Source organism: Sminthopsis crassicaudata, chromosome 1 (genome assembly GCF_048593235.1).
Source record: "Sminthopsis crassicaudata isolate SCR6 chromosome 1, ASM4859323v1, whole genome shotgun sequence".
NCBI classification, from domain to species: domain Eukaryota; kingdom Metazoa; phylum Chordata; class Mammalia; order Dasyuromorphia; family Dasyuridae; genus Sminthopsis; species Sminthopsis crassicaudata.
The window spans coordinates 612,226,083-612,231,243 of NC_133617.1; the positions used below are offsets into that span (position 1 = coordinate 612,226,083).

Genomic DNA, 5,161 nt, shown 5'->3' on the forward strand with positions numbered 1-5,161 from the left:
AGAATAATAAATAAAGCGATGAGAAGCTCCTGTAAATTCATGGTCACAAAATAATGATCCTGATTCTTGGTTCAGCAAACAGACAGGTTTTTATCATTGTCAGAATCTTTTTTATAGTATCACAGGATTGAGAGCTGGAAAAGACTTTGGAGATTACCTAGTCCAACCCTCTAACTTTATGGAGCAGGAAATTGAGATGCTGAGAGATAAAATGATTTGGAAAGAGAACCGACTTAGAGCCAGAGGACCTGGGTACAAATTCTGGTTCTGCCACTTAATAATTGGATAATCAGTTCAAACACAGAAAGGACTTTCAGGCACTCCTCCTTCTACAAATAAGAAAACTCTGTTAGAGAAGTTAAGTGTTACACAGATAATAAATAGAAGATTCTGAATTGAAACTTAGAACCTTGGATTCCAATCTAAACCTTCTTCCATTGCATGATATTATCTCAAATAATTTATAGCATTGAATTTGTCTTTTAAGGTTTGCAAAAAACACTTTCTTTTTCTCACAATAATCCTCTTAAGTAAGTAGTATAAATATCATTAGCCTACTTTACAACTGAGGAAACTGAATGTAAGAGAGATTGGAGGACATAACTCTAGAGCTGAATGAAAGAAGCTATTGAATCCAAAAGTGTCAACCACATTCCCAAGTGTGACCCAAACTATATGAAAATGTAACTGTAATATTCAACAAAACAAGTAAGAATACAATAAAATATTGGTAATATTACATTTTAAAACAAAATATATGGCCCTCACGTATGGCTTACTGAGCTTCATTTTTAATGGACTTTGACTTTACTAATGTAATCCAACATCCCCATTTTACAAATATGGAAAATGAATTACAGTGCTTGCTTAGGAAGTACATATTTTAAAATTGGAACAATAGCAGAGATTAGTATGGCCTGTGGGCAAGGATGACATGCTAATTCATGAAGTATTCCATATTAAAAAGTAAGAAAGAAAAAAGTAAATGAGTTCCACAAAAATAAAATTATTTGTTTAAGACCATACATGTAGCATCAGAGACAAACTTAGAACATATTACCTCTGACTCTAAATCCACTAAAATTTTTTGTAGATGAGGATATTCAATGTCCTCATCTCTAAAAATGAGAGGATTTGACCAGATGGTTTCTAAATTTCCTCTCATCTTTAAAATTCTATGAATTCAAGGCCTTGCCTTGACAGGACAGTCAAGACTGAAATCCATAACCTTCATCCCAGTGTAATGCCAGTGTTTCAGTCACTACTGGACATTTTACCGGCACCACTGAAGAGAATTAGAGAAAGTTCAAATAAGCAAGAAGGAAAGACAATTTTAAAAGAAAGTATGAATTTTAATATATATTTTTAAAAACAGCATAGGTTGGAGATTCACAATATCATATAGAATCTTTTTGTGTTCTGCTATATACAGAAAAAGTGTTAGTTCAGAATTTTAAAAAATAAAATTTAAATTAAGTAAAATTTAGTTATAACTAAGTTCATATTTTGTAGCAGAAACATTGTAATTTACAGTGTATATGAAATTATATTGATTTTGACTAATTGAATAGAGTTTCCCTAACTGGGGTAAGCAGTTGATGAAAAGTTCAAATCACAGAACATTTTTAAAAGAAATATGTTAATCTCAACTTATATCTAGTAACTCAAATTAGACTAAAAGAATATTGCCTAGTGTGAGGTAATTAATAACCATACCAATTACAGAAATGCAAGTCATAGGATTCATTTTGGAAAGGACCTTGTAAATCTGTTCCAACTCTCTCAATTTACAAATGAAGAAACTGAGAATCTAATATATATGTGAGTACTACAAAGCAGGTTTTAAAAATGTATATTTTTAAAATATTATACCTGCAGGTTTCTATTCATTATTCCCATAATTTCTATGAATAAAAAAGTTTTGAATAAAGGTAAATGTCAGGCCAGACTGTTCAGATTTTTGCAAACTTCAGTTTAGTAGAACCCAATTTACTGTAATGAGATTTTACTAGAGGTTATTATAGATTTTTTTGCAGGCTCAACTAAAATTTATTTGAGTCATGTGTAATGATTTAAGTAAAAGTCTATTTGAATTAGACTAAAAAGAGTAGACTCCCCTGACTATGATTTGGGGTACCTATGATTCTGGCAAAATTGTGAATTATGTCTGTATACAGAGAGGATTAATATAAGTCTACACACACACACACACACACACACACATCACATCATATCACAGGCAAGGCAGTGCAAGTTCAAGAAGATTTTTTGAAATGATTTTCAATCTAATCTTTCTTCCTTTTTATTAGCCACCTTGTAAAATCTTCATGTGTATGTGCTAGGATGCTGAAATTTATCTCCTATTGCTATCACTAAGCATGAATAATTTTGACCTCTTATCTTTCTCATAATGTTGAAATCAATTATTTTTTAATCTCTATTTAAAAATTACACAATTCTGCCCCCTATATACCCTCACTCTCTTTCTTTGGATCTCTTGTGATCATCTCTATCAAAACTACCTATGCTATGTTCTCTTACTTTATACCCTGAGAGCTTCCATGACCTAAGTTATGAATTAAGCCAAAGTCACAATGGAAAAGTGTACTATCTCTCTTGGATATCTTGTTTTTCATTTTAAGAGGGAACTTCAAGACCTTAATTCATAGTGAGAAATTAGAGACGCAAATTCCAAGCATTCTAGAAAGCTAATAGGTAATATATAATCCTAAGTGCAATCTCAGGATACCTCTATTTCAATGGTTAGGAAAGTCTTATGTCTTTAATCATAAAATAGCAGGTAGATTTAGAATATATAATAAAATTTTCTGAATTCTATTTTTTAAAAACCTCTAGTTAAATTTTGTCAAACATTTTGTAGACATGGAGTTCTATGATGATGGAAAAAGCACATTTCCTTAACTTTCTATATAAGTGACTTAAGGAAACTTTTGAACTAATTTTTTTATTAATTTAATAATCATCAACAAGGCATTTCAATATATAAAATAAAATAAGACTGTTCAAAAAACTTTATGTACCTCTCACCTGCTACATTGTCAGAAATGCTTCTTCTACAGGTGCCCTCTCTTCTTTTACCTAGCCAGATCAAATATTCTGGGAGGAATATCACGAGAGCTCCTTTATAATGCCCAAAAGGAAGTATTCTAAATTTTCCCCTTACATATGGAAGAAAAACTAGAACCAAAATATTTTGTAAAACTTTTGTTCACTTCTTTAAAATTCTGAGATGTAACAATACTGCAATCATCATTCTTTCATGGCAAATGTATTAAAGCAATCAACCATAAATCATGTTTTGATTTTTGAAAATTTTTGAAAAAAATTTGCTTTTTGAAGAAACATATGAGGGAGATGTACTAAAAAGGAATTATACTAAAATTGTTGTGTTTTTCCCCTTTTCTCTAATAGTTCTGAGAAATGGACAAAAATGGGTTCAAGGAATACTGCAACCAAAATATTACAAGAAAGTGATAGCAAAATGATTGATTTTTATGAAAAGTATACAAAGCCAAAATTATCCATCCCACAGCAACACAAGTTTTAGAACAAAAATATCAATTAACTATGGTCATTTATTAACTATATATATATATATATATATATATACATATACATGTATACATGTAATATTAAAAAATAAAAGGCTACTGGAAGGTTAGAGGTATTCAAAAATGTTTTATTGGATGCCAAGGGAAAGTGTATGTCATATATTGAAAAGGCCTGACATTTCATAAAAATTCTACATTATTAGCTGGCAAAGTAAAAGACAATCATGTTACAGAAGGGGTGGGAGGAAGAATTTTTTGAAATATTAAAAAATCGTCCAATGAAGAAAAGAGAGAAACCCACAAAATGCAATAGATCAGGTACTAACAAGAAATGAGGAAGTCATGAGAGAAATGAAGAGCACTTTGTAGAAGACTAAAGTCAGTAATAAGAGGTTCTTCAAATATATCAAAGACAGGAAATCAACCTCAGAATCAGTAGGAACCCTTGATGACAATAATCATAATGTATTGCATGTTTAGCATTTAATACTTTTCAAAGCACTTCAGTATACAGTATCTCATTTGGTATTAGGTAGAAAAGGAGACAAACTTATGAAGAAAGGAGGATGTAAATCACTATTTCTCCTTGGCAGAAGAAGAAACAAAGGTATGGCAAGGTTAATGTATTTTCTCAAGACCAGGCTAGGCACCAATTTCTCAGATCCAGGCTTTTTCTGCCACACATGACTGGATTAATTTTTACAATGCAAGAGTGCATTCAGGGATGAAAAGGATTGATGAAAGATTGAATTCTCTGTCTCCATTTTTACTTTAGACTTTGGGAAGATTGAAATTTTAAGTTCTCCTATGCTATCATTTAAAATTACGTAATTTGGAGCAAATTACTTTAACTCTCTGAGCCACAATTTCCTCATCTATCAATTTAGGTGGCTGGACTAGATTATGGACTTCAAACCATTTCTGTGGGTCATGATCCCATGGAACATTCTGGTCTTTTCAAAATAATTTATATAATTATTTATTATATAAAATAACATATATATCATTACAAAGGAAAGCAATTATGCTAATTTTTGTATCTTTTTTTTTTTTTTTTAAGTTCAAGGACTCCAAATTAGAACTGAAATAGATGATCTTTATGGTTCCTTTTAACTGTATGTTTTATGATGGCAATCTATTGAATAATAATAGCTATAACAATAACTATAATGATAACTAGCATTTATATAATGCCTTAAGATTTGCTTAAATTTATTTAGTTTGATCCCCACCTAGCTTTAAGGTAGGTGTCATTATTATCCCCATTTTATGCATGATAAAACTTTGATAGAGATTAAAACTTGCCTGAGGTTATATAGCTAATGAGTGCCTGAGAGAGAATTCAAATGAAGGACTTCCAGAGTCTGGGTCCAATCCTAGCTGAAAGATACCACTTAGCAAATAGAATCTTGGAATCAGAGAACTGGAAAGGACCTCAGTGTTCATAATTCAAAAAAGAAACCTCACATAATTTACCCAAAAAGTGCACTATAGTTACAAGCACACAGAATGTCATATGCTGGATAGAAGCAAATCAGCTTCATGGGAAAATACCAGTCTAAAATGTAGGAAGTAACCAAAAAATAAAA

The 5,161-nt window shown here is 31.0% G+C and overlaps 1 non-coding gene across 1 annotated transcript; it reads left to right on the plus strand.

Moving 5' to 3' along the window:
* Positions 1-859: 859 nt before the first annotated feature.
* LOC141552315 (U6 spliceosomal RNA) lies at positions 860-964 on the plus strand. Its single transcript, XR_012485121.1, has one exon. It is a non-coding gene; the product is annotated as a U6 spliceosomal RNA (small nuclear RNA).
* The last annotated feature ends 4,197 nt before the right edge of the window (positions 965-5,161 follow it).